Source organism: Procambarus clarkii, chromosome 37, assembly GCF_040958095.1.
Source record: "Procambarus clarkii isolate CNS0578487 chromosome 37, FALCON_Pclarkii_2.0, whole genome shotgun sequence".
NCBI lineage: Eukaryota > Metazoa > Arthropoda > Malacostraca > Decapoda > Cambaridae > Procambarus > Procambarus clarkii.
Window position 1 is genome coordinate 30,165,523 of NC_091186.1, and position 12,940 is coordinate 30,178,462.

The following is a 12,940-nucleotide window of genomic DNA, read 5'->3' on the forward strand; positions in this document are numbered from 1 at the left end:
TTAGACTTAACAAACGTTTCCCAGTTATCTTGCCTGAGCTCTATCATGCGCTTCCTCGCCTTGGCTTTCTGAAAGAGCTTGAACATTGCTGGCGTACAGGTTTCCATACATGCAAGTCTAACTCGTCTGTCAGTGTGTTTCAAAGTAAACAGTTTGAGATCATTGTAATAGGCATGGTGTTTATTACTTTTCATATCGTTCCGATTATTGGATGATGCGGGGGACCGACCTAAAGGGTCAGCGAATATATGAATGTTCTGCTTAGAGAGAATTCTTAATTTTTGCAGTGGTCCAAGAGACGTTTCCTTGCACGCTTCTCTAGCGCCTAATGGAAAATGGTCGATAATGAAGTTACTGTGTAGTTTAGGGGCTCCTGTGTCCTTTTATTTTGGCTCATTTGCACTACATTGGCTGTCTTATTTCCTTTGGCAACTCCCACTTTTTCCGTGATGAGTCGAAGAGATAAGGGAGGCTCAATTCCGCAGCTACATCTTTCAGTCTCCACAAATACAATTTGCGGTTTACAGTGTACTCACCTATTTGTACTCACTTATTTGTGCTTCTATGATCGAGCTCTAGCTCTTGGAAACCGCTTTTCTAGCTGTTGGTTGACTAATACAATGGCTTTCTCTATCGTACCTGCTTTTAAAGTTATAATTGGAATTAGCCTCTACAGCATGCTCCTTTAGATCATTCCATTTATTCATAACCCATATGCTAAAAGAAAATTTTATAACATCTCTATGACACATCTAAGTCTAAAGCTTTCTTCCGTGCCCCCTTATTCTATTGCTCTTCTTTGTAAATATTTCCTCTGTTTCCACCTTGTTAATCCCTCTAAGTATTTTATATGTCTGTATTATGTCCCCCCCCCCTTTCTCTCTCCTCTTTTCTAATGTCGTCAGGTTTAGTTCCTCCAGTCTTTCTTCGTACCTCATTCCTCGGAGCTCTGGGACGATTGTCGTTGCAAACCTCTGCACATTTTCCAGCTTCCTTGTGTGTTTTTTAAGATGGGGGCTCCGCGATGGGGCGGCATACTCTAAGACTGGCCTCACATAGGCGGTATACAGTGATCTAAAAGCCTCCTTATTCAAGTTTCTGGAGGATGTTCTGACTTTTGCCAGAGTAGAGTATCCGGTTGACGTTATTCTAATTACATGAGTCTCTGTAGTTAGATTTGGTGTTATATCCACTCCCAGGACTTTTTCTCTACACGTCATATTAGGTAGTTTCCCTTCATTGTATATTGGCCTTTCGGTCTCTTGGCTCCTGTCACCATTTTCATCACCTTGCACTTGTTATTGTTGAATTCTAGCAGCCATTTCTCGGACCAGCTCAGCAACCTGTTCAAGTCATCCTGTAGAATCTTACAATCCTCATCTGTCTCAACCTTCCTCATTAGTTTTGTATCATCTGTAAACATTGACATAAAAGGCTCGACTCCTGCAGTCAAGTCATTTACATAAATGTGAAATAATATGGGTCCCAGCACCGATCCTTGAGGCACTCCGCTTGTTACTCTACGCCAGTCCGACTCCTCGCCCCTTACTGTCGCTCTCTGACACCTGTCTGTCAGGTAATTCCTTACCCATGATAGTGCGTTTCCGTCTACTCCCACCTGTCTCTCAAGTTTGTATAATAGCCTTCTGTGTGGTACAAGGCCTTCTGTGTAGAGGGTGAGGGTGTGACACATGGCCGATCTTATCGCCTTTAATTCTTTTAATATTCTTCCATGCCTAGGTGAAGGGGGGTGTGAGAGTTGAGACTGTTAACCAAAGATTTCCGGTTTTCTTGCCTGAGCTCTGTCATGCACTCCCATGTCTTTGCTAGGGCTTTCTGGAAGAGCTTGAGCATTGCTGGCGTATGGGTTTTCCTATATTCAAGTCCAACTCGTCTGGATGTGCGGTTCAAAGTACGCAGTTTGGGGTCATTGTAATAGGCATGGTGTTTATTACTTTTAATATCGTTCCGATTATTGGATGGTGCGTGGGGGCCGAACTAAAGGGTCAGCGAACATCTGAATGTTCTGCTTTGAGAAAAATCTTCATTTTTAAGTATTCCAAGAGATTACCTTGCAAGCTTCTCTAGTGCCTAACTGAGATTGGTCGATAATAAAGCTAATGTGTAGTTTAGTGGCTCCTGTGTTCTTTCATTCTGGCTCATCGACATGACATTGGCTGTCTTCCATTCCTATGGCAACTCCCTCTTTTTCACTGAAGAGTCGAAGACTTAATGGAAGGCTTATGTTCGCAGTTACATCTTTCAATCGCCACAAATACCATTTCTTGTTTACAGTATGTTGGTGAGTGAGAGTTGATGAGTACTATCTCCATTACCATAAGGTGAGTGTTTGGTACTCGTATCTTCGTTATAGTAAGCGGTGGATGAGTGCTTAAGGTCCGAATGTTATAGTAAAGCTAGATACAATGTGTTTTACAGCTTCATCTGAGTCGTTAAACCTTAATGAAAATCAGAATTAATTTGTAACTTTCTATTGAAGTAAACATCAAATCAGCACTTGTGAATGATCATGTGAATATCTGAATAACTGTTTGTGTGTTGGTGTGTGTGTGAGTGCTAATTATGCTTGAGCCATACATATATTGACATCAGTTGCTCTACTTTCACTTTTTCAAACAAATTCAAAAGTTCATGAAGAGTAACAATTCCACAAATATTATTCATATACAGTTTACTTATTAATTAATTTTGTAACTCGCTAACCCACACAAAACAAGCAACACACTAGATTTCACTTTGATTATCAGATTCTTGGTGTTTATGCAAGATAAGATCTGTGTTTATGAAAGAGTAATCAGAAGCCGTCGTAGCCCAGCTCTAGGAGCGTCCTCCGCGGCCTCCCAATTATTGTTGTGATGCTTATTTTACTGTTCTTCTAATCTTGTTTGATTTTGTATCTATATATTCTTAAAATGCGAGTTTTAATTTGGAAAGAATATAGTAAATTATCGAAGAATCTAAAGTGAAAATTTGAGAACAAATCGATATGGATGTGACTGTGGAACATTAGTAAGTCCGGGACACGGCCTTGCCTAGACAATAGTCTTTTGGTCACCTAAACGATTCTCACAACTTTGATGTAAATTATCTGTCCATGTGTGTGTGTGCGTGTACCATCCTAGCAGTCCTCACCTTGTTGTGTTAACAGAATCAAGAAATAGCTTTCTAGCCTATACTATTCCTGGTGCCTTTTCTTCGTCTCACCAATGTTTAGATCTTTGCAGTTGTTAATGTTAAAGGAAAGTGGCAATCTGTCTGACCAACGCTTGAGATGTCCTCCTGGCTGAGGTATGATGAACTCTGTAACTGCTATATGAGTACTGGAACATTTGATGATATATTTGACTTGTACCCAAGATTGATCATGTAATGTATCAATTATACAATGTATGTACGTGAAGTAACTATATAACCTAAGCTTGTAAAAGCATCTTAATCACCTTCAGTGGTTAAGTGTTTAATTGCACACTAGTTTGTCTATCAGCTGTCTCACCATTTTACAATAAAAGAGACAAATGTATATGTATGTATGTGTATGTATGTATATATATGTATAGGTATGTAGATGTGTGTGTGTATGTATATGTATGTGTATAAAGTATATGTGGAAGTTGATCAGAATTACATTTCGCTATTGTAAATGCACATTAATGACACTATGTAAAAGATTTTTTTTTTTTTTTTTTTTACATGCAGAGCATGCAAATTAAATACAATAAAAATACAGAATACATAGAGGAAAACAATAGACCACCGGCCAGAAGGGCCGACAGCATAGCACACAAAAAACACATACACAAGAAAAACATGAAAAATACAGCATACATCAAAGCACAAAACAGAATATAATGGCAATCCAGCAATCACAGTAACATCACAAAACAACACCTCCAGAAAAACAAAACATACATCAAGAGGCATAGCAGGAAACATAACAGTGCAAACACAATGATCTCCCAGAGGGTATCGATTCATTTCTCTCAATGTTTGCGGACGATGCTAAAATTATGAGAAGGATTAAAACAGAAGAGGACTGTTTGAGGCTTCAAGAAGACCTAGACAAGCTGAAGGAATGGTCGAACAAATGGTTGTTAGAGTTTAACCCAACCAAATGTAATGTAATGAAGATAAGTGTAGGGAGCAGGAGGCCAGATACAAGGTATCATCTGGGAGAGGAAATTCTTCAGGAGTCAGAGAAGGAAAAAGACTTGGGGGTTGATATCACGCCAGACCTGTCTCCTGCAGCACATATCAAGCGGATAACATCAGCGGCATATGCCAGGCTGGCCAACATACGAACGGCATTCAGAAACTTGTGTAAAGAATCATTCAGAACTTTGTATACCACATATGTCAGGCCAATCCTGGAGTATGCAGCCCCAGCATGGAGTCCATATCTAGTCAAGGATAAGACTAAACTGGAAAAGGTTCAAAGGTTTGCCACCAGACTAGTACCCGAGCTGAGAGGTATGAGCTACGAGGAGAGACTACGGGAATTAAAGCTCACTTCGCTGGAAGACAGAAGAGTTAGGGGGGACATGATCACCACATTCAAGATTCTCAAGGGAATTGATAGGGTAGATAAAGACAGTCTATTTAACACAAGGGGAACACGCACAAGGGGACACAGGTGGAAACTGAGTGCCCAAATGAGCCACAGAGATATTAGAATGAACTTTTTTAGTGTCAGAGTGGTTGACAAATGGAATGCCTTAGGGGGTGATGTGGTGGAGGCTGACTCCATTCACAGTTTCAAGTGTAGATATGACAGAGCCCGATAGGCTCAGGAATCTGTACACCTGTTGATTGACGGTTGAGAGGCGGGACCAAAGAGCCAGAGCTCAACCCCAGCAAACACAACTAGGTGAGTACAATACTGTCCAAACAAAACATAAAGAACAAACACGTACAACAGGTAAAGCAACATAAAATCAATACATTAATAAAAAAAACACGCACCAAGCCATCCGCCCCGTAAACAAAAGGCGAGGCCAAAATAAACAATAACAATAAACACGCACACCTGAAAACAAAACAGGCACAAACACAACAACTAGCCTGAAGGACCAAGAATGCATCAACAAAGCACATCACGAAACAAACAAATCAATATACATCCATACAAAGTCACGAAACACCGGCCTGAAGGGCCGACAACAAAAACAAAAGAAAAATACAACAAAACATCACAACACCACACCAAACACACAGCAAGCACACAGACTACGAAAAGATCTCATACTTGTCCGGCCACTCTTCCGCCGGGAAGCGAATACAATACGCCTCCCAAAGTAACATAATGTCCTCCGAAACATGGTCACTATTGAGCGTACGAGGATCAGGCATTAACTCTGGCACACCTACAATAAAACACTTAGCCCGACGAATCCAGATGGTAGAAGGGCACCACGGATCAGGACGCACACGGTCAACAATTTCAAAACCAACGGATGGTCAGCATCCATCGCCACTCCGGAGGCCAAGATGAGAGGGAGAGGCACCTTCCCATGAGGCCGGGCAATGGGCAGCACACTGCCCAGCAAACATTTTCATGTTTTTAAAACATCCTAAAAACGACATTTCATTGTTTTCAGCACGTTTATAATTACGTTTAGAAAAGGTTTTTTGAGAACTTTTATATACAACCTTAGAACGTAAATAATTAACATTTCTAAAAACTTTTTTATAATCTTTTAATTACCTACATTAAAACGTTTAGGGTAAATTAGGGTATAATAATTTTGTAATTCATATCTGAAATAGAAAGGGAGAGAAAGAAAGAAGACATATCTGAGAAAGAAATGGACATCCTATATATGTATGTGTAAATTACAAATAAATAGGGTACAAAAAGAGAATTAAAATATTATATTTATTTAATTAAGAATGAGTAATACAACAAAATATATGTAATAGCTCGAAATATATAGACTATATCTATAACAGAATATAAAAGTAAAAATTTAAAAATCTATAAAAATCTATATATGCAATATGTGAACACAATAGATTTTGTGATCAAGCAGCCTGTGATTCATGTCATGCTGAGATCAGTCTGACGTTACAAGCAGTTATTGTTACTTAAAACTAAAACAAGTAAAATTTTCCGAGTATACATATAACACTATAGTTTTTCTATGACTTATAATAAAAATCTATTAATCAAAAGTTTAGGACTAATTAACTAAAAATAAAAATCTACAAGTGAATGTAAACAGTCAAGTATAATATTCATGTAGAAAGAGAAAGAAAAAGAGAGAGAGAAGGAAAGAAAGAGAAAGAAAGAAAGGGAGAAAGAGAGAGAGAAAGAAAAGAAAAAAGTCATGTATAATATTCATATTAGCACCATGCAATATAACTTAGATTAAGTAAAAATCTCAGACATTTTTAAATCAAATAAATATGAGAGCCAGAGAGAGAGCGAGAGCCAGAGAGAGAGCGTGAGCCAGAGCCAGAGAGAGAGAGAGTCAGAGCCAGAGAGAGAGAGGAGAGAGCCAGAGCCAGAGCCAGAGAGAGAGAGAGAGAGCCAGAGAGAGCCAGAGAGAAAGAGAGAGCCAGAGAGAAAGAGAGAGCCAGAGAGAGCCAGAGAGAAAGAGAGAGCCAGAGAGAAAGAGAGAGCCAGAGAGAGAGAGAGAGAGCCAGAGAGAGAGAGAGCCAGAGCCAGAGCCAGAGAGAGAGAGCGTGAGCCAGAGCCAGAGAGAGAGTGAGTCAGAGCTAGAGAGAGAGTCAGAGCCAGAGAGAGAGAGCCAGAGCCAGAGAGAGCCAGAGAGAGAGAGAGAGCCAGAGAGAGAGAGAGCCAGAGAGAGAGAGAGCCAGAGAGCGAGAGCCAGAGAGAGCGAGAGCCAGAGAGAGCGAGAGCCAGAGAGAGCGAGAGCCAGAGAGAGCGAGAGAGCCAGAGAATGAGAGAAAGAGAGGGGGAGAGAGAGAGAGAGAGAGAGAGAGGGCCAGAGCCAGAGAGGAGAGCCAGAGCCAGAGAGAGAGAGAGAGAGCCAGAGAGAAAGAGAGAGCCAGAGAGAAAGAGAGAGCCAGAGAGAAAGAGAGAGCCAGAGAGAGAGAGAGCCAGAGAGAGAGAGAGAGCCAGAGAGAGAGCCAGAGAGAGAGAGCTGGAGGCTGGAGCTACACGTCCAGCACCAATCCCCTGCCAATAGAGGGGGGCTGGAGCTTGAGGTCCAGCACCATCCCCCTGCCAGTAGAGGGTGGCTGAAGCTACTGGTCCGACATCAACCCCTCTGCCGTAGAGGGGGCTGGAGCTACAGGTCCAGACCAACCCCCTGCCAGTAGAGGGGGCTGGAGCTTCAGGTCCAGCACCAACCCTTAGTCAGTAGGGGGGCTGGAGCTACAGGTCCAGCACCAACCCCCTGCCAGTAGAGGGGGGCTGGAGCTACAGGTTCAGCACCAACCCCCTGCCAGTCGAAGGGGGCTGGAGCTACAGGTCCAGCACCAACCCCCTGCCAGTAGAGAGGGGCTGGAGCTACAGGTCCAGCACCAACCCAGCCAGTAGAGGGGGGCTAGAGCTACAGGTCCAGCACCAACCCCCTGCCAGTAGAGTAGGGCTGGAGCTACAGGTCCAGCACCAACCCCCTGCCAGTACAGGGGGTTGGAGCTACAGGTCCAGCACCAATCCACTGCCAGTAGAGGGGAGCTGGAGCTACAGGTCCAGCACCAACCCTCTGCCAGTAGAGGGGGGCTGGAGCTCAGGTCCAGCACTATCCCCCTGACAGTAGAGGGGGGGGGGCTGGAGCTACAGGTCCAGCACCAACCCCCTGCCAGTAGACGGGAGCTGGAGCTACAGATCCAGCACCAACCCTCTGTCAGTAGTGTGGGGCTGGAGCTACAGGTCCAGCATCAACCCTCTGCCAGTAGAGGGGGGCTGGAGCTTCAGGTCCAGCACCAACCCACTGCCAGTAGAGGGGGGGGGGCTGGAGCTACAGGTCCAGCACCAACCCTCTGTCAGTAGAGGGGGCTGGAGCTTCAGGTCCAGCACCAACCCCTGCCAGAAGGGGAGGCTGAACCTACAGGTCCAGCACCAACCCTCTGCCAGTAGAGGGGGGCTGGAACTAAAGGTCCAGCACCAACTTCCTGCCAGTAGAGTAGGGCTGGAGCTACAAGTCCAGCACCAACCCTCTGCCAGTAGAGGGAGTTGGAAGCTACAGGTCCAGCACCATCCCCCCTGCCAGTAGAGAGGGGCTGGAGCTTCAGGTCCAGCACCAACTTCCTGCCAGTAGAGTAGGGCTGCAGCTACAGGTCCAGCACCAATCCCCTGCCAGTAGGGGGGGGGGGCTGGAGCTACAGGTCCAGCACCAATCCCCTGCCAGTAGAGGGGGGGTTATGGAGCTTTAGGTCCAGCACTCACCCCCTGCCAGTAGAGGGGGGCTGGAGCTACAGGTCCAGCACCAACCCCTGCCAGTTGAGGGGGGCTGGAGCTACAGGTCCAGCACCAACCCCCTGCCAGTAGGAGACGGCTGGAGCTACAGGTCCAGCACCATCCCCATGCCAGTAGAGGGGGGCCGGAGCTACAGGTCCAGCACCAACCCCCAGCCAGTAGAGGGGGGCTGGAGCTACAGGTCCAGCACCATCCCCCTGCCAGTAGAGGGGGGCTGGAGCTACAGGTCCAGCACCAACCCCCTGCCAGTAGGAAACGGCTGGAGCTACAGATCCAGCACCAACCCCACTGCTAGTAGAGGTGGGCTGGAGCTACAGGTCCAGCACCAACCCCCTGCCAGTAGAGGGGGGGGGCTGGAGCTACAGGTCCAGCACCAACCCCCTGCTAGTAGAGGGAGGCTGGAGCTACACGTCTAGCACCAATCCCCTGCCAATAGAGGGGGGCTGGAGCTTGAGGTCCAGCACCATCCCCCTGCCAGTAGAGGGGTGGCTTAAGCTACTGGTCCGACATCAACCCCTCTGCCGTTAGAGGGGGCTGGAGCTACAGGTCCAGCACCAACCACCTGCCATTAGAGGGGGGCTGGAGCTTCAGGTCCAGCACCAACCCCCCTGCCAGTAGAGGGGGGGCTGGAGCTACAGGTCCAGAACCAACCCCCTGCCAGTATAGGGGTTGGGCTGGAGCTACAGGTCCAGAATCAACCCTCTGCCAGTAGAGGGGGGCTGGAGCTAGAGGTCCAGCACCAACCCCCTGCCAGTAGAGGGGAGGCTGGAGCTACAGGTCCAGCATCAACCCTCTGCCAGTAGAGGGGGCTGGAGCTACAGGTCCAGCACCAACCCTCTGCCAGTAGAGGGGGGCTGGAGCTACTGGTTCAACACCAACCCCCTGCCAGTAGAGGGGGGCTGGATTAAATACGTCCAGCACCTACCCCCTGCCAGTAGAGGAGGGCTGGAGCTACAAATCCAGCACCAACCCCCTGCCAGTAGAGGGCAGCTGGAGCTACAGGTCCAGCACCAACCCCTTGCCAGTAGAGAGGGGCTGGGGCTACAGGTCCAGCACCAAACCCCTGCCAGTAAAGAGGGGCTTGAGCTACAGGTCCAGCACCAACCCCCTGCCAGTAGAAAACGGCTGGAGCTACAGGTCCAGCACCAACCCCCTGCCAGTATAGGGGAAGCTGGAGCTACACGTCCAGCACCAAGCCCCTGCCAGTAGAGTGGGGCTGGAGCTTTAAGTCCAGCACCAACCCCCCTGCCAGTAGAGGGGGGCTGGAGCTACAGATCCAGAACCATCCCCCTGCCCGTATAGGGGAGCTGAAAGTACAGGTCCAGCATCAACCTTCCTGCCAGTAGAGTGGAGGGCTGGAGCTACATTTCCCACACCAACCCCCTGCCAGTATAGGGGGGGGCTGGAGCTACAGGTCCAGCACCAACCCTCTGCCAGTAGAGGGGGGCTGGAGCTACAGGTCCGGAATTAACCCACTGCCAGTAGAGAGGGGGGCAAGAACTACAGGTCCAGGACAAACCCCCTGCCAGTAGAGGTCCAGCACCAACCCCCTGCCAGTAGAGGGGAGGCTGGAGCTACAGGTCCAGCATCAACCCTCTGCCAGTAGAGGGGGGCTGGAGCTTCAGGTCCAGCACCAACCCACTGCCAGTAGAGAGGGGGGCTGGAGCTACAGGTCCAGCACCAACCCTCTGTCAGTAGAGGGGGGCTGGAGCTACAGGTCCAGCACCAACCCCCTGCCAGTAGAGGGGGGGCTGGAGCTACAGGTCCAGCACCAACCCTCTGCCAGTAGAGGGGGGCTGGAGCTACAGGTCCAGCACCAACCCACTGCCAGAAGAGGGAGGCTGCACCTACAGGTCCAGCACCAACCCTCTGCCAGTAGAGGGGGGCTGGAACTAAAGGTCCAGCACCAACTTCCTGCCAGTAGAGTAGGGCTGGAGCTACAGGTCCAGCACCAACCCCCTGCCAGTAGAGGGAGTTGGAGCTACAGGTCCAGCACCAACCCACTGCCAGTAGAGGGGAGCTGGAGCTACAGGTCCAGCACCAACCCTCTGCCAGTAGAGGGGGGCTGGAGCTAAAGGTCCAGCACCATCCCCCCTGCCAGTAGAGGGGGGGCTGGAGCTTCAGGTCCAGCACCAACACCCTGCCAGTAGAGTAGGGCTGCAGCTACAGGTCCAGCACCAACCCCCTGCCAGTAGAGGGGGTTGGAGCTACAGTTCCAGCACCAACCCCTGCCAGTAGAGGGGGCTGAAGCTACAGGTCCAGCACCAACCCTCTGCCTGTAGAGGGGGGGGGCTGGAACTACAGGTCCAGCACCAACCCCCTGCTAGTAGAGGGGGGGGGCTGGAGCTACAGGTCCAGCACCAATCCCCTGCCAGTAGAGCGGGTGGGGGGGGGCTGGAGCTACTGGTCCAGCACCAATCCCCTGCCAGTAGAGGGGGGGGGGTTATGGAGCTTCAGATCCAGCACTCACCCCCTGCCAGGTGAAGGGGGCTGGAGCTACAGGTCCAGCACCAACCCCCTGCCAGTAGAGGGGGGCTGGAGCTACAGGTCCAGCACCAACCCCCTGCCAGTAGGAGACGGCTGGAGCTACAGGTCCAGCACCAACCCCCTGCCAGTAGAGGGGGGCTGGAGCTGCAGGTCCAGCACCAACCCCCTGCCAGTAGAGGGGGGCTGGAGCTACAGGTCCAGCACCAACCCCCTGCCAGTAGAGGGGGGCTGGAGCTACAGGTCCAGCACCATCCCCCTGCCAGTAGAGGGGGGCTGGAGCTACAGATCCAGCATCAACCCCACTGCTAGTATAGGTGGGCTAGAGCTACAGGTCCAGCACCAACCCCCTGCCAGAGGGGGGGCTGGAGCTACAGGTCCAGCACCAACCCCGTGCTATAGAGGGAGGCTGGAGCTACACGTCCAGCACCAATCCCCTGCCAATAGAGGGGGGCTGGAGCTTGAGGTCCAGCACCATCCCCCTGCCAGTAGAGGGGTGGCTGAAGCTACTGGTCCGACATCAACCCCTCTGCCGTTAGAGGGGGCTGGAGCTACAGGTCCATGACCAACCCCCTGCCAGTAGAGGGGGCTGGAGCTTCAGGTCCAGCACCAACCCTTAGTCAGTAGAGGGGGGCTGGAGCTACAGGTCCAGCACCAACCCCCTGCCAGTAGAGGGGGGCTGGAGCTACAGGTTCAGCACCAACCCCCTGCCAGTAGAAGGGGGCTGGAGCTACAGGTCCAGCACCAACCCCCTGCCAGTAGAGGGGGGCTGGAGCTACAGGTCCAGCACCAACCACCAGCCAGTAGAGGGGGGCTAGAGCTACAGGTCCAGCACCAACCCCCTGCCAGTAGCGTAGGGCTGGAGCTACAGGTCCAGCACCAACCCCCTGCCAGTACAGGGGGTTGGAGCTACAGGTCCAGCACCAATCCACTGCCAGTAGAGGGAAGCTGGAGCTACAGGTCCAGCACCAACCCTCTGCCAGTAGAGGGGGGCTGGAGCTTCAGGTCCAGCACTATCCCCCCTGACAGTAGAGGGGGGGGGGCTGGAGCTACAGGTCCGGCGACCAACCCCCCTGCCAGTAGACGGGAGCTGGAGCTACAGATCCAGCACCAACCCTCTGTCAGTAGTGTGGGGCTGGAGCTACAGGTCCAGTACCAACCCCCTGCCAGTAGAGGGGGGGCTGGAGCTACAGGTCCAGCACCAACCCTCTGCCAGTAGAGGGGGGCTGGAGCTACAGGTCCAGCACCAACCCACTGCCAGTAGAGAGAGGCTGGACCTACAGGTCCAGCACCAACCCTCTGCCAGTAGAGGGGGGCTGTAGCTACAGGTCCAGCACCAACTTCCTGCCAGTAGAAGGGGGCTGGAGCTACAGGTCCAGCACCAACCCTCTGCCAGTAGAGTAGGGCTGGAGCTACAGGTCCAGCACCATCCCCCTGCCAGTAGAGGGGGTTGGCCTACAGTTCCAGCACCAACCCCTGCCAGTAGAGGGGGCTGAAGCTACAGGTCAGCACCAACCCACTGCCAGCAGAGGGGAGCTGGAGCTACAGGTCCAGCACCAACCCTCTGCCAGTAGAGGGGGCTGGAGCTTCAGGTCCAGCACCAACCCCCTGCCAGTAGAGAGGGGCTGGAGCTACAGGTCCAGCACCAACGCTCTGTCAGTAGAGGGGGGCTGGAGCTACAGGTCCAGCACCAACCCCCTGCCAGTAGATGGGGGGCTGGAGCTACAGGTCCAGCACCAACCCCCTACTAGCAGAGGTGGGCTGGAGCTACAGGTCCAGCACCAAACCCCTGCCAGTAAAGTGGGGCTGGAGCTACAGGTCCAGCACCAACCCCCTGCCAGTAGAAAACGGCTGGAGCAACAGGTCCAGCACCAACCCCTTGCCAGTAGAGGAGGGCTGGAGCTACAGGTCCAGCACCAACCCCCTGCCAGTATAGGGGAAGCTGGAGCTACAGGTCCAGGACCAACCCCCTGCTAGTAGAGGGAGGCTAGAGCTACACGTCCAGCACCAACCCCCTGCCAGTATAGGGGGGCTGGAGCTACAGGTCCAGCA